Consider the following 20,764-nt stretch of genomic DNA (forward strand, 5'->3'; position numbering starts at 1 on the left):
CTATGCGCAACCTGTAGGAATGCAACGAAACATTAGGCGATTAAGAGGTCACGCCCGTAAGTGAAGAGAGGGTGCATTGGCCTAATGATTCATGTAAGCCTCTAGCGTATATACCATAAATAATCTCTACAGTTGAATATAAATATATAAATATTCTAGGCTAATCTACTTATTAAATGGATGTCTGTTTACTTGCTGAAGCCTGGAGAAATAGATTTTATTAAACGGTCCGAAGAACGGGAGCCACTATGGGCAAAATAAATTGCTTTAGTTAAAGACGGCTACAGCAGGTCTCGCTGAGACAGGTGTTCGCTTATCGAATGCTCCGCCTCACAAACGCCGCGCAGTGCGGCGAAAGCAACAGATCTCATCAGCCAATCAGAATAGAGAACCAAAAGAAGGGCTCCTCCAGGGAGGAAAGAAACAAAATAGGAGAGGTACTGACGTCACGTTTCTGAAGCCGGGAGTGCAGCCATGTTGGTGTGCCACCTCCGTTTGAGCCTCCAATCAGCTCGTCGGAGCAAATAGGTGCAAGCTTTGAACTTGCATTGTTACAAGCCACCGGAAGTGAGTGCTGCGGACGCGCGCCATAACAAAGCCTACGAAACTTCTGCAATAGTTTTAGTGAAGCAGACGCGCTCCTGTGTTTTTCCGTGGCACGTCGAAGAAGACAACGGAGACCCGCGCCGTGGTTACTTGAGTGTCTCTGGTTAGTACAGATGGTGAGCGACCGTACCGGAAAGAAGTTGGCCCGGGTTCGATCCCCGGCCCAGGGCGAATATTCAACTACGAATCTTTTTTCCTGAGAAACCGGCGTGGGTTTCCTTTGGAGCTCCGTGTTAGAGTCCGGGTGGAAGACAACTTTTCCCTTTCATGCACCTTTCTACTGAATCTTTCTTCGCCGGACAGCGTGATCAGCTCGTAATATAGAAGAAACGCGCAGACTGCAGCCTTTACTTTCAGTGGCACGACTGTGTCCGTGTACCGGAGCATACGACATCAGCGTGCTTGCAGTGTGTGTGGATACGCAAACGTAATTAAGCTGGCAAATACGGCTGCTTTATGGACTGGCTGAGCAGACGAAAATGGCCCCTCTGTGGCATAAAGAGCTGAAGCAAGACAAGAGCCAGCGAAGCATCATACGCTTCTCGAGGCATCGTAATTAGCGCCGCAGGCCTTTATGACATTTGCACATTCGAGCTTTTACCAACCGAGAGACAACAATAAAGCCTCGATTACCGAAATCAAAGCATCTTTTGTGCGAAAGGGTTGCTGATCACGGATATGGAGTGCGCCTGCGAATCCTACATTATGTTCCAGGATGGAGCAAATGCGCTTATTGTGTCCTACAATGGCACATAAGAAAGGAAGAAAATTTTAAAAATCGTGTCAGCATTCTTGTTCGCCTTCCATTGTCGTAAACTCTGATTGCCTTTTTTTAACCTTTCTTCTTAATTTAACATCGTTCCCCTTCCACAAGTGTTGAGCAGCTAACCGAGCACTGCCTTGACTATTCTCACTCACTTTCCTCTGTATTCGCCTCTCTTTCTCTCTCTAGTTCTTTCTGCGTTCGACTTTTGGCCCAGTCGTGCGCCACATGACCAAATCAGTACACTCAGTGCTTCATTGCCGCCGTATTTCGCCTCGCTATGCAGGCGCTGCAATCAAGTCCAAAATGTGTTTCGTACTGTTTAAAATAAAGTGGGGCAAGCCATGTAATGCCCATTTTAAAGAATTGAAAACCGCATAGATATTGGATGGCGTTTGACGGACTTGATGGTGCCAATTTAAATGCTATCAGTGAGCCCGCTTCACATTTCGAGCAGAACTGCCGAAGTTTGTAGTGATTGGGAGTCGGTTCTCAATGGTGCCTCTTCGCGACGCCCTATACTTTGCCCTTGTTCAATACGGGCACTCGAAAAACACCGCGCAAACCCTATAGGACACAATACAGCGAACGCAACCCCCTCCATCGTCTCCTCTTCCAACCTCAAATTACGCAAATGAAGAAAAAGAATTGAAGAAAAAAAAAAAAGAAAACCACGTGTCAGACTGCGGCTGGCTGTTTTCCTGTTTCCACCTCGCCTCCTTGCTTAGCGCTTTCTTTCCTCACTTTTTTTTTTTTTTTCGCCCTCTCCCGCACCTCCTCAGGCCCCGGGTCTGCGCTTGGCGTTCATGGCACCAGGCGGCGCCGCTGATAGTAACGCCGTTCTTTCTCGCTCGGCGCGCTGCTAAGAACTCCGCGTTGTTGAGGGAGGGGCGTCCGGCCGCGCCGGTTCGGGCCCCCGATTTTTGCGTCGCGCTCTCTTCTTTTGCGGTGCACTTGGCGGCGTGTCGTCGTTGGGGCGAGCGTTACCTCTCTCTCGTGAGCGCTGTGAGCGACGAGCTGCGCGGGAAGGCGACGCCGTCGCGTTCTCTTCAACTTGCTAGCGGGCTGTAACACTTCCTCGTTTAACTTTTTCTTCGCTTCAGTTTCCTAATTTCTTGTTCTTTTCTTTCCTAGGCCTTCTTTTTCTGCGCCTCTCGGAGAAAGAGGAAGGGCCATTCAACTTTTCGCTGTTCTTTCATTTCCTTTGCTCGGAAGCGGCACCTTGCTTTTCTGTTTTAATTTGAACTGTAAGTGTTGCTGAGCGCGAGCCAACCAGACCGGCGGCACAGGGTTAGCGCGTGTTGCTGCTTGCACGAACAAAGTGCAGTTTCTCCCTCCCTCCCTCGCCAGCCCAGCTGCTTATTTTGGTTCGCGCCACAGTTTGCCACGAGTCCCCTTTTCACGATGGATTCTTTGCAGCATGTTTCGCTTCTCGGCAAGGCATTTATTTGCAGTTATCGCACTTGAGTACCTTTTCCCCGTGTGCACCAGTGTATTACGTGCTTCAGTTTCTGCTGATATACTTCTCTCGTGAAAGTGCTGCTCCGGTTGTTTGTGTACGGCGGTGCAACCGGCTCAAGTCGCGATTTGCAATCGGCGTTGCTGCGCGTAGCAGACGACACGAGCGCCGCAACAGACGGCAGTGAACGAAGCTCGGCGGTGGCGGCGTCGTTTTGTGCAGGCACGCGTTGGATGATGCGTCATCCGTCGTATGTTGGCTTCACCGCTGCTGCCGCGCTGTCCGTTGCCAACCGGCAGGTTCTGAGCGCAACCTTCGCACCTACCGCCTGCGACAGCACTGAGCTCCGAAACGCTGCAGAACGCAAAGTGTGGTGTCACCTTTTGTCACGGTGTTGTGCAAAGTGCGCAAGTTCGAGGAGCGTCACACTGTTAACCGTGTTTGGCGACGTAGACTTGCACCGCTTGCAAGTGGCGTCAGCGACAACCCTTCATCGTAACGCGTCGTAACGGTAAGCTGAATCAATTTTCTCTCGTCGTTCATTTCCGGATAGTTCGCGCTATCGCATTTTCTCCTCTTTAGCTGTAGATGACTGATGTCAGGTGTTGTTTTTTTTGTTGTTTTTTTAATTAAATTATTGGGTTCAACGTGCCAGGATCAGGATCTGATTATGAGGCACGCTCTACTGAGGACTCCGGAATAATTTGGACCGCCTGGGGTTCTTTAACGTGCACCTAAATCTAAGTACACGGGTGTCTTCGCATTTCGCCCCCATCGAAATGCGGCCGCGCCGTGGCCGAGATTCGATCCCACGACCTCGTGCTTGGCAGCCCAACACCATAGCCACTAAGCAACCGCGGCGGGTAATCAGCTGTTTTGCCCTTAGAAAGGATGAGAAAAATTAAACGCAAAGTGAATGTGACGGTTAAGTGAGCAGAATGTTCTTTCTTTTAATTACCATGGGCTTGCTCTACCGTGCGACTATTGGGGATTAGCATGGCGCATTAGTTAATACTACTGGTCTGTGTCTAATGTTTAGTGTATAGATGGTTGTTCGCATATGAGGGACCCCTGCGAATGGCGGAGTCCATAAAAGTAGGAGTCCAAGAGTTTTTATACATTGACAACGTTATTGCGGGTTGTTTAACGTTTTCCCTATAGCAGATATTTAGCAAAGCGTTATCTCAAACGAAGATAGATCGAGACATGTGTGATTTCTCAATAGGAGCCACGTGGTTTGTCTCTGTCCACGCCATCTAAGTTTCCTAGTCGAATCGACTGAAGTTATGCTTTAAGGACGACTTCCGTCGGCTTTCTTTTTAGCCGCGAGCCTCTTTAGCATGCAAAGAATTAGTGTATTAGCATATTAGTAGAGAGTGTCGATGCCACGAGGCGTCGAAAAACGCGCATATCGTGACATTTTCCGAGCTAATACAATGTGAAGATGAGCATATTATGACAACTACGCGTGACCTTTCAAATCATGTTTACGTCTGTCGACGATAACTAGCGATGCGATCTCTTTTGCCTACCGTCACACGTTATAACCGAAACGCCGCCAGCATGACGTCAATCATTTATGACGCTGCATGATGTCAAAATCAGCGTTGAAGGAATGTCTAAATCGCTGTTTTCCTAAAAGGTCAGATAATCTAGCACTAAGTGGTAGGAATGACGAAACGGTTGCAAAATCATGCAAAGCGGTTTCATGCAGGCAACAATATCCATAAACGCACATAGGTACTATATGTAATTTTTTTTTAAATGTTGGGTTACAACTTTTCAAGACTGAATAGTACGTTATCATAAATAAAACATCAGGGGTTTTACTTGCCAAAACCACTATCCGATTATGAGGCACGCCGCGCAGTGGATGTCTGTGGATTCATGTTGAATATTTGGAGTTATATGACGGGCACCTAAATCTTAGTGCAAGTCAGTTCTTCCTTTTTGCCCCCATCTAAACGCAGCAGCCGTGAATCGAACCCCGATCTCGTCCTCAACAGTTTCAGTGCCGAATGTCTCCGATAATAAAAAAAAAAAAGCAGGATATTCGAGACAAACTGGTAATCTTTACTGACGCACAAGACCGGATAGAAGCTGCCAACATAATAATTTGCGCGATAATATCCAATATCATTGCTAATTACCCGCCGCGTTGACTTAGCGGCTATGGTAGTTGCGCACGAGGTCGCGGGATCGAATCTCGGCCGCGGCGGCCGTGTTTCGATGCGGGCGAAGTGCAAAGACACCCGTGTCCCGTGCATTGGGGGCACGTTGAAGATTCCACCGGTGGTCAGAATTAACCCAGAGTCCCCCACTACGGAGTGCCTCATAATCAAACCATGGTATTGGTGCGTAATACCTCAGAATTCACATTCACCATTGCTAATTAACAAAATTTACCCTTTAGCTTTGTAATAATTGACTTTATTGGACGCATTGTAACAGCGGAATAGAATGCTGCCAGTACTCGAAGCGTATGCTCTTGCTGGAAACTTTGTGCCCTAGCACGTGCTCCACGAAATGCGTACTCAAAATGTGCGTGAACTGTGTTTCGGTTAGATTTTTTTTTATATAGCTGCATTTCTATTCGTATTGAGGAAAATGGACCACTTGGAACTGCAGCGCATTTCTTTATTGCATAAAAATGTTGTAATTTCTCCTGAACACAGCTACTGGCTTTTCCGAAAGCGGCTTATCTCGCTTGTCAGGATTCCTGCAGTGGTGGATTACCGGCCGTGGAACACACTATATCACCTGATTGCCCCGCGAATTCACGACGACAGATTTTGATTTGAGCACCGAAAGGACCTGAATTATCATGATCCGCTGACTTTACGTGACATCTTATTTCCTATGCGCTCCCGGCGCTTGAAACAGCGGTGGGCCTTGCAATCTTATAGTTTCACTTACCTTTCTGAAATTGGCCTTCCCGGAAAGCTTTAGCCTGAGTTAGCTTGGTATCATTGCAGTGTCCAAATTTTTCTCGATTGTATCGACTGTAAATATCATTTATGAACCTTTACTCGAGAACAGTTTTATTTTATTTTTATTTTTTCCACAGTCCTCTAAAAAGCTTAAATTCCCTTTACCTTCCCTATGCGACATGCTATGGGCAGTGGCATGTCACCAGTAAAAGGGAGGCTGTCGAAAGTGTCGGCCCTTTAATAAGGAGCTTCTCTACTTCAGCAGAAAAAGATTGCGATGTTGAAGCCATAATCACGATTACGTCAGCAATTTAAGGGAGATAAATTTTTTCGTTATTCGATGATAATGCCACACGTCGTCTCTTTCATTCAATGCGAAAGCATTATGTGCCCCATTACGCGGAAAGTCCGTCGTAGTCGGCGTGACTGAAATATGGTACCAAAAATGGCCGACGGCGCAAAGACTAAAAACACGTCAAAAAAATGCTCGCGATCGACGTCACATTTATCAGGAAGGTTCCCGGAAACAAAAGAAATTAATGGCTTTGAAAAGAAAATTTCGTACATTTCGGTCTGGGTGGGAATCGCACCCGGGCTCCCGGGGTACGAGATGAGCACGCTTCCCCGTTTCATTGCACACGTCACGTAGCAGCCGTGTGGCTGACTGAAAAATGTGGCCTAGTGCGTGCGTCATTGGACACGTGATGGCGCAGACAATGGGGAGGAGGTGGCGGCGGCACGTCATGAGTGTATAAAACTAGCGCGTTCGTGACGTTCCGAGGTCTACAAACGGTACAATGCTTCCGCATTTCCACACGTAAGCAGTTTTATGCGTCTCTACCAAATTTTTATTTTCTTGCCGGTGTTCCTTTTCGGTGCCTTATCGTTGTCATCGAGTGTTCGGACGGAGCAAGACGGGCCCACGGCATCTGAAATTTCCTGAACGTGTCTAGCAAAGTATAGGCGTGGCTCATCAGATTGTACTCTCCTGGCGAACTCCGTTACGTTAACTCCGCTACGTCCGTTTAGCACGTGCCTCGCGAACAGTGTTGTACGCCTCTCGAATCAACAGCGATCACTCTGGAATGTACGTACGTACGGAGAGATATATTTAAAAATAGTGGCGGTTGGCGATTAGTAATTTTGGAGACCGAATCAAATACGAATTTAATATCTAGTACCTGTCGAATAGTTAACGAATAATCAACAGCCATTTTCGCAATTATTGTAAAACGGTGTTCACGTCCTAGTATATTTATAACGTTAGCAAATTTCTGTGATTACTTTAGACGTTATGCTGCGTTCTTTATTATAGGCACAAATGGGAGCATTAGGAACAAATAAGCAGTTCGTTGGCATATACAGGGCTCTTGGGAAAGTGCGAATCATCCTTGCATGGCTGGTAAAGACTGGCCGCCATGGTCTACGTAGCCTCCTCCACTACGCAAATTCTCACGTTATGTACGTATACCACGCCCACGGGGAGGGACTTTTTGTACTTTTGCTGCTATTTTATATTCTATGAATTGAGTCCACTCGGCGTTTCGAAATATTCGAAAGCTATTCGACAAGTATTCGCATTTATGGATAGTGAATATTAGATTCAAAGGCAGGAACGAATAGGGCATGTTTCGATTCGCTGTTGGACAGATTCCGATATTCGCACACCCCTCATAAATAGCGCACACACTTCACCCGTAGGAATAGATGCGACGACCCATGACTGTACACGCCACTCGTCGTTGTGATTAGAGTTTGCTTGTATATTTCTTGGCGCAAGTTCATCCAATGAACAGTTCGGTTCATTACTCACAGTTCTGGCAGTTCTTGATTGTTCACATTCATTGTACGATAGCCCAGTGGCTATGGCGATACGTCGCTGAGCTCGAGGTGGCGGGTTCGATCACGACCGCACTGGCCGACTGCAGTCGGAATGCAAAAGCGCTCGTGTACTTAAATTTAGGTGCACGGTCAAGAACCCCCAGCTGGTCAAAACTTATTCGGAGTCCCCCCACTAAGGCGTGTTTCATGATAATATCGGGGTTCTGGGACGTAAGAGCACATGAATTTAATTAAAATTTAAATTTACCTACAACGCTAAAATATAGGAAAACCGAAAGGTAAACACTTGCAGTAAAATTCTCGTATTAGGTATATACGTGGCGTTTATACCATTATGATTAGGCACAGCGCAGCTTCTTCGTGCTTTATTACGTACGCACGAGCGGACAGCTAACTTGACACGTGAAAGCGCGGTTGTGAGCACTGAAAGAAATATGCGACGCCTTTAACAGCGGTTTGTCTCGAATGACATAAACACGGGGAGAATCCCACTTGAAAATATGTTGCGTGTTGCTCAGAGGCGCGCAGACAGTACGCGACCTTTGCAGTTTACAATGTGTGGCTCAGTCTTGTACGTCATTTTATTCGCTAAGAGGACGTTATTTATTTTGAGAGAGAGAGAGAGTGTGTGTGTGTGTGTGTGTTTGTGTGTGTGCGTGTGTTTGTGTGTGTGCGTGTGTTTGTGTGGGTGCGTGAATCCCGCCTTAACCTTGTAAAATTAAGCGCTCCTCTACATGTATTCGTTTCCTTGCATCAACGTCTCGCATTTCGCAACGAAATAGCTATTTTTGTTTGTTCGTTTGTTGGTTTTGCATTCTGAACAAGCTAACAGATACCAAACTTTGTAGAGTGCTATTTATCCTATCCTTCCAAGAAAGCATCACCATAGGAAGAGTTTGTTTAAGTCTACGTGCGAAATGAACAGCGCTTCTATTTTTTTCTCTCTTTTGTTATTTTTTGTGAAGAAGACACCATTGGCCCTTTCATTTCCTTATTTCTTGCCGCCGTTTCCTCTATTTGAGCAACACTTTTCTTCGGCTCCGTCTTCGTCGTCTTGCGTTTACGACCCTACTATCATGCACCGAGTTTAAAAAAAGAAAAAACGCAGATGGTTCAACGTGAATAAGACCAAGTGGATGTCGTTTAGGGTCTTGTTGGGAAACCACAAGTAATTTTTGTAGGCTCCAAGATTCGATTACTTTTTCAAGTAATTCCCCAACTGCTTAAGTGTTCGCCTAATTGTCAAGCTATCAATGAGAAGGTAATAAAAAAAACAACGTAAAACAGGACTAAATGAGGTATTTCCAATTCCCCACAGTCGGTATGTGCCCCCCCCCGGTAGATGGAAACAAAACGAAACATCTGTACAAGAAAGTCCTCGCTTTCAACCGGAGGCTTCAATAGCCGCATTGGGTCCGACTAAGGCAGAAATATTTGGATTTGTCTGCCGCATTTGTGCGCGGCGAGCAATTAACCATTTCCTGCACCACGTGACGCCATGATTTGCAAAGCGTGAACTATAGTATACCGCTCAGTCGGGTCGATTACTGTTCTAAATTTCTCGTGACAAGTTGAGCCTAAAATGAATGCCTCAATATATATGTATATTGTCGGCTGAGTAACTTTCGCGATTTACGATTAGTTAACGTTTACGCTCCTTGAGTCCTCCGCATCAAAGCTTTATTTCTAGAATATGAGAAAAAATTCATCGCATTGAATTGAAAGGGCGCGTCCCACGCGCTTTCGCACAATCATCCATTCCAACATTGTCATTACGTAAAAAAAAATAAAAACGGAAGTTGCAATGTAAATCGCATTTCGTGTGGCTCCCTTGTCGTGTTTGCGTCACAGTCATGATCGTACATATAGTGTCGATTATTAAATTCGGGTGTTTAAGTGCCGGAACCTCGATATATGATTATGAGGCACGCCGCAATGGAGGTCTCCTGATTATTATAGACCACCTTGGGTTCTTTAACGAGCACCCAATGATCGACACGCGAGCGTTTTTGCATTTCGCTCCCACCAAAGATGTAGAGTGTGCTGTTTTTTTGTTTTCTTTCTTTCTTTCTTTTTTTGACAGGTTGCACCATCACGTTTAATGGAGGGTATAACTCTGGTCCAAAACATTTTCACTTTTTGTCCCCGTAATTCATGCAATCTATTTAGAAGTGTAAGAAAAAAATGAAAACAAAGATAATGCTTTCAGAAGGAGCGGACTGAAATTAATGGGCCGGTCCACGCCACGCCCTTGCAAATATCTTGCTTAAATTTCAATTCCATTTCAGCTAACAAGCACGTTATCACGTGTACATTGTTGTGCTTTTTCGCAGTGACCGTTTTACCCTGAATTGTCACTGTTAAACATTATCCTACTGTATGAAAAAAAACAAACTATTTGATGTTGTCGAGGCTTCTATAGCAAAAATTATTGCCTAATCAGATTACACGTGCGACTCGAATGCTGTTGCACATTCTCGAATGTAAGTGAGCACGAGTGATTATTCTGAAGTGTACTGTGTAACCTGTTTGAATATCGGACTGATTTGACAGCGTGAGATCACATTTTTACGGCCGACGACTCTGCTCGCCGCTTTCGTTGTGCTTCGAGCGTTACTTGTTTTGTGGGCGCCAATTTGGCCCAACAAAGGGTAAAGATTCGCGACTCACGTGTTGGAAATCGGGAAAGTGCTCATGAATGCGTGCGCATCAAATGGCCGTTCAGAGGGCTCCGGCGCCAAAAAGCACCCTTCACACCGTTGGGGAATAAACAAAAGACAATGCAAGCGGCATGATGAATTCGTCGAAAATCCGTCGATAGCGACAAGGAAAAATTCATGGCACCCATAATAACGCTCAAATAGCCACCAACCGCTGACGTCGACGTATGGCAGCTCGGGAGCACATTGTCACGCGCGCTCGTATGATAGCTGGAAAATGACGTGCATATTTATTATCCGTGTCTGCAATCAGCATTGACTAATTGGAAACGAATTTTTAACATCCTACTGTGGGCCGTGCTCATGACAAATATATGATTAGTCTAGAAGACAGTGGTGACCTTTGCGCTTCCTTGAGTCCCGATGTATTCGGAACAATATATTCTGAACGCGCTGAAGTGGTTTTTCTCCGAGTACTGAGAGATTTCTGCAGAATCAAATTCGAGTATTAGAGGAAGACGACTACCGAATATCGAATCGAATACCGAATATTTTCTTGTTTTTACATTTAGACTAAATATAAAGTTCATGCAAAGTCCGTCTGGCAAAAAAAATAATAGAAATAAGGAATTTATATGTTACCACATGCATGTAAATACCGTTCACAAGTTAGCCGTTGTGAACGGCTAAGTGATCCGTTCTTACATAATGACTGGACATTATTAAAGCAAATATTTTTTTGTCTATACTTTCCCGGGTTTGGCGTGGCTGCCTGGCTGTTGATTCGGTCGCTAACTCGCCGGATATATTTGTGGGTATAAATATCAAGGTTATATGAAAGTACCCACGAAGTGGCTTATATAAGTGTGCTGACCAAGTATGCCCATCGCTGTTTTGCCTCACAAGAAATACCTTCCTACATAAAACCCGGACATATAATATCGGCTCAGAGGCTTTGCCGCTCTGTTTATGGAATGGAAAATTATATAACGGATTCTTTTATTTACTTTATTTGTTTTAATTAGCCACTCAGTATGTGCCACTCGGTGCGTGCATATTTTTGGCCAATCCGGTGGCAGTGCAAAAAAAGTAAAAACAAATAAAAGAATAAAGTAACCAAAAAGAATTGAAAAGAACATTGAATACAGTCGGACAGCATGAACACACGACGTCCATACGAATCCTGGAAGGCATTGATGATAGTGTTATTATTATTATTATTATTATTATTATTATTATTATTATTATTATTATTATTATTATTATTATTATTATTATTATTTGGTTTGTATACATATACACACCATGAAATAGGGAGGGAGCAAGCTGACAACTGCCACCGAGAGGGGCACAACGCCTGCCTACTCTTTCAGGAGGAGGGAATAGAGGAAATTAAAATAAAAGGAAGGAAAAGAGGATATAAAGAAATGATGGAGACACAGACAGAACAGAACATACACAAAACAAGCGCAAACATCCCAGAGCGTGCACAGTGCCGTAAAGCAATGAACGTACGCAAAGTATTTCGACAACACCTACACAGCGGAACAGCCTCCGTACCTTATATCGAAGTTTCAATATTCTAGCGTATATAGGAACATTTTCTCTATAGCAGTAATTTCGCGCGCTAGGCTGCAACAGACCAGAAATGTGTCCGACGACCGCGTAGTTGGCGCAGTAGTGGTTCTGAAATGACTCTCTTTATGGGTATCGCTTTCCGCGGCGCTCGTCTCGTGGCCTTTCGCAGCTCTTTCAATGAGGTCAGCACTTCGTCGAGGGGTTTTAAGCCCTGGGATGGAGTCCATGTAAAAGTTTCACATCTCTTTTCGAAAGCATAAAGTGCGCAGAAACTTCCGGCACCCCCTATCTTGTCAAATCTCAAATGCCAGGCGTGAGACGCGCGGGTGCGTGTGTGTGTGTCTTGCTTGGCCAATTGGCGCGAAACCGTAAAGGGTCATTTTTCGCGTAAACAGCAAACCGTTGCGAGTTGCAGCTACACCGGTACAAGTTTAAACATTAAACCAGAAAAAAAAAACAACACAAACGCAGACACAAAAGCACATGCGGAACTCTCCTAAATAAAAAAAAAATAATAATAATACAAAAGCAGACCCCCTGAACTGTGCGGTGATAGGTTTATCTCGTATCCGATCGGATTATAAATGGTGTACAATATAAACGCGCACCGCGCGCTTCGATTCGGAGAGCCTGAGTCACAGAACCGCGGCGAGCGCGAAAAAGTCCAATTCCAGAAACGTTGGGCTTTGCTTTGCTGCGTAATACACCATAGAACGGTCTCTCTATCTCTCCGCCCTCCTCCTTCTTTCTCTCTCTCTCTCTATTGAAGAGTACTCGGCCATTTTTCGTGCTCCCATACTATGTGCTTCCCCATGTCGAGCAGCGCCAGTAGATCGAGGTCATTGGCCTCCTCGATTCGGCGCGACGCCGAGCTGCCGCAAGAGGGACGCGAGCGGACCAGCCGGAGGTCGCGCTGGGCCACTGCTATACTTAGGAATCGAAAGGTTTTCTTCGTCGATGCAGCTCTGGTTTCTGTTCGGCTCTGGGTTGACGTTGCCGCGTGCACGCCGCGCGTCGGCCAGGTGTTTCTCGGGGAACGCTGGCGCCGCAGCCGTGACCGACGCAAGGAAGCGACGAAAGGCCGCGAATGTGTGCCGGGAAAAAGAAAAAAAAGATGCCGACAATAGACTATCCACAACAATGGCAATAGACTACGTCAGTACGTGCGCCTGTTTGTAATGCGTGAACTTTAGGATTGTAGAAGTGTATGTATGTATGTATGTATGTATGTATGTATGTATGTATGTATGTATGTATGTATGTATGTATGTATGTATGTATGTATGTATGTATGTGTGTGTGTGTGTGTGTGTGTGTGTGTGTGTGGGTGGGTATATATATATATATATATATATATATATATATATATATATATATGCACGTGGTGCAACTGGCGGTGGTCAGTTGCACTTCGCTCTTCGAAGAGGCAGGAAGTGTGTCGAGTGAACTGTTGAACACTTTGCATTGTGGCAAGCGTGGTTTAATCATGGATTTGAGTCCTCGAAGAGATGCGAGGTAATGCTAAAGCATTTCTCTCGCATTTACCGCTAAGTCACCACTGAATTTTTCTTGTTTTGATTTTGTATTCTCCTCTTACTCACCCGCCACTGCTGGCTATAAGTCGGTATGTCGTTCTGATACTCGGCACGATGTCGTGGATTCGAGTCTCTCTCGGTGAAGCCGCTTTATGAAGGTGGTGGAATGTAATAACGTCCGTGCGTCGTGTCTTGGAGGCAGGTTAAAAGGACTTCAGATGGTGCAAACTAACCCGAGATCTTGTCTACGGCGACTGCCCCCCCCCCCCCCCTCCCCCCCTCCTCCCGCTTTATGTGTATTGTAACCAACTAGACTGTTCAACGTGGTTCGTCGCGGACATACATCGTCCGCCTCCACTTACATTTCTTCCTCGATGACACCAACTGATCTTTCTCCCAAACGCCGAGTACAAACACTAAATTCTTTTTGTTACCTCCTATCTGGTAAATTAGTCCTTCTCGCATGATCGCCTTCACATGTCAAAAAGCCCATCATAAAAGGGTAACTGCAAAATTTAACAGCCAAATTTATCAACACTCATCGTATTTCAACTCTTCTATTGGACGAACATTATACAAGAGGAAACAATCAAATATGAAATAAGTGCGAGCCGTGGAGCAATCGAATTCGCTCTCCTCGAAGAGTCAGTTTGTGACAACGGTTTTCCTGAGAAAAAAAAAATCAACAAAAGGCACTTGACTGCCCTCTCCTAACTTTCTTTGATGAAAATGACGCGCGAGCAGATCCGGCTACGTCGTCAACAGGATGAAAGAATAAATAAAAATGAAAAACAAAATGTCAGCGCTATTGTCAGTTCTTTGTGTCTGGAATCGATCGCTCATAACATTTGCTGCTGGGTTTAAAAGACTGAAGCGGAAAAACAAAACATGAATTGAACCAACTGCTCCTCGGATACAGCAACATGTAATTTTGCGATGGAAGCCTGCAATCTCGAGTTTTCCTATACTCCACATGCCGATCAGGGTCGCTCCGTCTTTGATATCCGACGGCACTAAACTGAGGGTGGTTGCATCTGAACTACTGACCCGTCGTTATAATCAACGTTCACATGGCAACAACGAAAGTTGGACATCTTTGTCGATACTTATGATGGTACCGGCGCCGCTTTTTCCGATGCCTGCGTACGGACGCAGATACATTACCAAAATTGCAGGGTCCCGTCTTATTGTGGTCAAGTGTAGCGATCGGTAAGACTGCGTTGAAAATTCGAAATCTTCAAATAGTGAGCCGAATATTGCTATATACTCTGGAGGCGAAAGTTTATAGACGAGGATAAACTCGGAGCACACATCGAACAACTTTATTACCAATAATTGGATTGTTTGAGCTTTGCTTTAGCTTTGTTGTCGTTTACCATCAGAGTGAAAGAGACACAAGATCATTTCGATTGCCCTTGTGTAATCGCTGAATAGTGCTCGCATTCGTCGACTGATGGTGAACAGCGAATGACGAAACAGTTTCCTCCGCGGCATTCTTGCAGATGCGGCGAGATATGAGGGTTGAAGCTCGAGGCCTAGCCGCTCCGTGTGAGGGAGAGCTTCCGTCTCAAAGTATCTGCCCCCATGCCATCGTTTCTCAAGCTTCATTTTTATCGCTCCTGACGGCGGTATAAGCGGAACACGGCAGAGCGAACAAGTAGTACGTGATCACTGCCAGATGAATTAGGCGAAGCATGGAGGAACAAACTGCGCCGTCTCGTGCCTTGGTGTTACTCCGCGCTTACCTTCAGCTGGCGTGTTATTGCGACCGTGAAACACAATTGGCCCAGATTCATGGGCTCTTGCAATCCGCTACTTGCAGGAACGGTGGAGGAGGTGTAATTCAGAGTAACGTGACCATCGGGGTGATGAAGGGAGGCAAAGCTAGCAATTTTTTTTTCTTTTTTAACTTCAAGCGGAGTCTGAGGAATGCGCGTGGGACGCGGTTACTCGTGCAGATGTCAGTTTGGACTCTGTCCCGCGGAATGTCGACACCGTCGTCTGATGCCACGGGGACAGGTGACGTGGGACGAAACGTCGCTCGCTCGGGGCTTCTTCGCTTCGCCGCCCGTCGTCGTGTCCGACACGAGAAGTGGGAAGCCACTTTGCGCAATGTCTGACGCGACACTTGGCTTGTATAGTGACAGTCGGGACGACGAAAGTGGCTTCGTGCAATCACTCGGTGCCGTCCGTTACGTCGACGGCCTACATTCCTAGCCTTAGAGTGTTTTGGCATGTATACATGTATATCGTGACAGTTTCGCCACTACGGCTCCTATAATGGGTTGCGTTTGCGTGTTCTTTTCGCGCATTGCTAAAGCATTCAAAGCCTTTCTAAAACGATTTCGTGAGATTTCCATTGCCTTTTGGGCCAGAGAACGTGTTTTCTTTTTTTTTTTTTTGCTTGCCCTAATGTATGACAAGCGCGGAGAGAAAGGAAAAAGGCGAGAGAGAGGGAAATACACAAAGGTTAGGCACAAGGAAGGTCCGGTTTGCTACCCTGCTCATGGTGATGGAAAAGTGGATCTAACGAGAAAAGAAGCGTTAAGAGATAGACTACGGGGATCGGTGCACAGAAATGTGAGGTAGTAAACATCACCATCACAGCTTGTCGCATAAGCTGCATATGCCACGGGCGACGAACTAACGCCCTAATCTGCCTTTAGCGCATACAGGCGCATTAGCCTAACTATACGGCGCGGTTAAAATTGACACATTTCATTAACTTCATAATGGCGGATGTTTAAATCGAGTGACTATTCGCATTTCCTCTCGTGCTTGCACAAAAACTACAAATAGACAACTGCTGCACCCTGCTGCACTGATACAGATACTCACATTGCTGTACGTTTACAGGTGTGGTGAAATGTCTCGGCACCACGATTTAACTAAGTTTCAAATTTTTAGGTCAAAAAATTTCAATGCAGTTTTACATTCACAGAGCGGTGCCGTTCCAAACAACGCAGTTTCTTTTAGCACAAGTAGCCATTTGTCCTGAAACGGAACCCCGTGTTTGAGCGATGAGTTTTTGTTAAATAAATGTGATCGGATTGTGTGACCGACTGTAGCTGTGTTACACTGTGCAACGCGTGACTGTGTGCGACTACGGCATACTGTGGTCAACAGATGATCAAACAAAAGGACATCTCTGAAGTCAAGGTTTAGACATGGGTACTTGCGTTCGTCGGGGCGCAACAACTATACGTTCCTCGACAGCGTTTACGTAGCTCACTTTCTCTCACTCCGCTGATGGAGGAGAATAAGGGGCTGCGTTGAGTAGGGTGACCGAAGTTTAAATGTAAATGCTGAAGAAGGAATGAAGAGAGACGCTTATTAAAACAAAAGAAAGAAAGAAGGTTGTTTTTATGAAACATTAGGTAGGGTGCCTAAATTCAAACGTTTGTCTAGCGCCTCTGTAGTTATTGCAGCATGCTATCGTAAACATGTCCATCAGCACGCCACAGCTCCGTGTATATTCACCTCCCCCGCCTTCTTCTCAAGAGGCACATATGGGTTCTTAATGTGGCATTTTATATATGTATATTAACGCGTTGCATGTCCCTTGTGTGTTACTCTTATGTCGCAGCATTGTCTGTGGATAGTAGATTGATTTGTGTGCTGTTTTCCTTTTATTTATGTTGACGGTTGTTTATATAAACATGCTTACAAAATGTGCTTTATTGCCGGAGTGGTTGTTTGTTTTTTGTTTGTTTGTTTTCTCATATCACCTCATGGTATCATCTTTTGCTCGTTGGACAATCTATTGTTTGCGGAGAAGCCGGCGACACAACAGTATGCCAACATTTCCATTGTCGTCAGAACAAACCACTCACTCACGAAGGCGGGAATAGCTTTCGGGGGCGTCGCGGCTCACCAACCGCCGAAGACCCCATTTAGACGCAAATAAAGCTGCCCAGTGCCGGAACTATCCGCTGCACGTAGATGCCAGGCCTCGTTCATTCAGACCGCTGCTATGAACGCTCTCATCGATCATCTGCCGCCGAGCGGACTCAAATAGCCACCCCGGAGGCGTGCCTCGAAACCGATTCATGGATTCAAATGACCTGCGCCCGAGCTTTTGGAGGCCGATTAACTAAAGTGAGTCCAGGCTGGCGCGCATGTGTCGCGCGTTTTTAATTTATGCTATTGGGCGGGCGTAAAAGCGTGGTATTTGTCTACGAAAACGCGCCGTGCGGCTGAAGCTTGACGGCAGTGGTGCGAGAAAAGCCTGCCATAATATAATAACCGAGATCAGATGTGGGGCGAAAAGTGAATGAGCGATATAAATGAGCCATTAAAGTTTCACTGCAGTAGCGCGGCCTTGCATATTGAAAGCGTTGGCTTAGCGAGCGTTTCGATTCCTTTCTCGTTGCCACCCGCTGTGGAGCCCAGCCGATATTCAGAAGAACAGGCACGCGGCATGCAAAGCGTATGTTTTTGCTGTTCTTTTCACAGAGGGGGCCTTGGACATTGTGTTTTCGCAAATATGATTACGATACCTACGCAGTATAGCTGAGCCCTGTCTCTTGAGACCGACTAATTTTCACTGACGTGCACCTAACTCAAAATACGCTGGCCTTCTTGCCGTAAACCAGATCGTCCAGATATCCAGAGCGGCCGGAAATCGTAGTCCGCGATCTTGTTCTAAGCAGTACGAAGTCATATAGCCACTGTATTTCCATAGCCTAGGGTACTGTGGCCGCTTCGCTCCTGCTGAAGGCACGCTAGAGGGTGGAGAGAACGGCTCTATTAGGCTACACCGGCAGTTTATTCCCCGGAAACTTCCACTCAGCTACTTCAGCGGAAAGAAGACAATTATGAAAAAAAGATCATTAGGAGAGAAAAAATGAACGCCCAACATGGATATCTACTCGGAGAGAAAGAGAGAAAGAAAAGGTAAGGTAGGGAGGTGCACCTAGGTTGCACTTGGTTTACTACCCTACACTGGAAACGGGCAGGAGAAGAAAAGGAAGTACAGGTGGATGCGTGGGTACACGCAACAGCTTTCGCCCGGCAGTCAATGGCGGTCGCAGAGCTCAGCCGTTTTCAAAAAGTGCAGCGGTCCTCTTCTGGGCAACAGCGCCGATGACGGTCGAGCCCATGGTCCCAGTATTTTTCACAGCGAAGCTGTTAAGGGCTCACTCTTCGATGGTCGCGTCCGGATGTAGAAAACAACTCTCATTGGCAGTATGCTGTATGTGCGAGTGAAAGCGCGTGAGGGCGAGGGACGTGCGCTTTCACAGGGAGAGAACGCAGTGCGGAGAGCAAACGCGACTTCCCAGTGGTCCAGCCTTTGACTGGCTGACCACACCAGGCCAGACGCGAGCTGTCAAGGCCCTACCCTCCGGATGGCGTGACCCCATTCCTGCCCGCCGGTCTGCTTCGCCCCTGCCATGGTGACACCAACACCTTCCTCTACACCCTCCTTTCTCCCACTCTCCCCTCCCCGTTGGCGCTGAGCCGTGCTCCCTCAAGGGCTGCAGAAGATAGCGCCAACCCCCTTCCTTTCCAAATGAACCACTTAGTAGTTCCCAGTGGAAGGGGAGTGGTGGGCGAGGAGAGTATCCAGACACCCTGCGTGCCCGCTCTGCCACTGCGGCGCATGCGCGCAGCCCTGCCGACCTCTGCCGCCTGTGCCGCGGACTCTCTCTGGGCTCTCGCCCGCCTCTCCCCTAGGAAGGTGGACAACGGCGTTTAGCCGTTCCGTCACGTCGACATCGTGCTAGCGCTCTTATCAGTTGCACTTACGACTCGCCATGGCCCGGCGGCGTGGCGTTCGTTCGAAGGAACAACGCAACGAGCGACGGGGAACTGGCGACTCCCACGCCAGTTCCACGCGAAAGAAGGACAGCGGGGAGGCAAACCTTATCTTGAAAGCGATCTGCAACAAGGCTCCTACCTTTGTATGCGCTGTGCTTTCGCCGCTCAGTTTCCGTTGAAGCGATAGACCGCATGAACCTTCGCCCGCAGCTGCTGGTGCGCTTGCTCACGCCAGCGTTTTGACAGCGGGTGTGTGCGGTCACACAAACAACGCGCAGAACTGTTGTCGACGGCGGCGGCGTATTGCCCGCGTTCGCACCAAACGCGCGCGGCGTTGGTGACGGGTTTATGAAGAACGTGCCAACCTTTGCCGTGCACCCTATGGCGACGTACCGTAGCGACCATAAGGCCATAGTCCCTGTGGTCACTAAATCAATGAAAACTACCGGATCATATATATCTCTCATTCTTTAATAGTTCAAGATAACCAATTACACCATCACATCTTAATAGTCGTAATTGGAAATACATAATTCCCACCATACATAGTACAGCTTCGCTGGTCTTCCATCTCCACCCCAGTGGAAGGGTTGACAGTTTTTTTTTATTGCGATAGCAAATATATGGACACTCCACGGACATCTTTGCCGCCGCCGTCGCCGTGAGGTTCTGATAAAGTCCAACGGCGATAAAACCGTCGCCGCGCGCCGTACGCTTTGTGTGCGAGTGAAAGCGTGCGAGGGTGAGCCGGCAACCGCAGCTTTCCCTCGCGCACGCGAGCGAGGAAGGTGGCCGGAAGCGCGCGCTCTTCGTTCGCTCCCGGGGCATGGGGAGGAGGCGACGGAGACGGTAGGGGTGAGGGGTGCGTTCTGCTCTCGCGGCTGCTGCTGACGGAGCTTCCGCGCGGGCACCGTATCTTGAAAGCGATCTGCTCTGTGGCCGAAGTGTGCGCCCACGGTGGCCTCATCTTCAAAGCGATCCGCGATGGGTACAAAGTGCAAAAGTGCATGCGCCGAGTGCCGGTAGCTTCGTAGGCGCTGTGCATTCGACGTTTAGTTCGCGTTGAAGCGAGACGCGAGACAGCGGAAGGTCAATTTGCCCGCTGCTGCTGGGGCGCTTTGTCGATCGTCTCAAACAGTTTCTGGGGTCATCGAGCGAGATGTGTTCATGTTTACCTGTGCGCGCGTGACACCGTGCTTGTTTATTTAGTTAGTAATCGAATATTGGCAACTTTGCACGGCCGATAACACTACTATCCTTACTTCGTATAGCTGTCTACTAATTTGCTGTCGCAATCAATGCTTCGCCTTTCGAACGAAACTGCGACTTTCTTTTCTTCTGTCAACGCACGGTCGTCCTGTCGGTCCTAAAGAACCGCGCTGTGTGTGTCTTTCATTGTTAAAAGAGTGGCAGTATGTATGTATATGCTGTATGATCTCGTCGCAATCACAAACACTCAACGAGGCGCTGTGCATCATCGGCTATATAGAATTTCAGTGTGAAATCGCGGCGCTAGTCGCCACTGCATGTGATGGCACAATTATTCAATATAGCTATGTTGTCGCGCGTGTAAGCGATTTCTGTGAGTGTCGATAAGTGTTGTTACCCCACAAAGCCCGAATGCCATTCCA

General features: G+C 47.0%; 1 protein-coding gene across 5 annotated transcripts in view; it reads left to right on the plus strand.

Moving 5' to 3' along the window:
- The first annotated feature begins 2,297 nt into the window (after nt 1-2,297).
- Nucleotides 2,298-20,764, plus strand: part of LOC119446224 (small conductance calcium-activated potassium channel protein 2-like) — a 462,613-nt gene continuing 444,146 nt past the window's right edge. For 2 of the 5 annotated variants that reach the window (XM_037710592.2, XM_049664013.1), the window contains exon 1: nt 2,304-3,339. The gene's annotated coding sequence lies outside the window, so the exon portion shown is untranslated. Of the gene's footprint in view, nt 3,340-20,764 lie in introns of all 5 variants that reach the window. The other 3 variants (XM_049664012.1, XM_049664009.1, XM_037710591.2) reach the window with 3 other exon arrangements.

The sequence above is a fragment of the Dermacentor silvarum genome, chromosome 3, assembly GCF_013339745.2.
Source record: "Dermacentor silvarum isolate Dsil-2018 chromosome 3, BIME_Dsil_1.4, whole genome shotgun sequence".
In the NCBI taxonomy this organism is placed as follows: Eukaryota; Metazoa; Arthropoda; class Arachnida; order Ixodida; family Ixodidae; genus Dermacentor; species Dermacentor silvarum.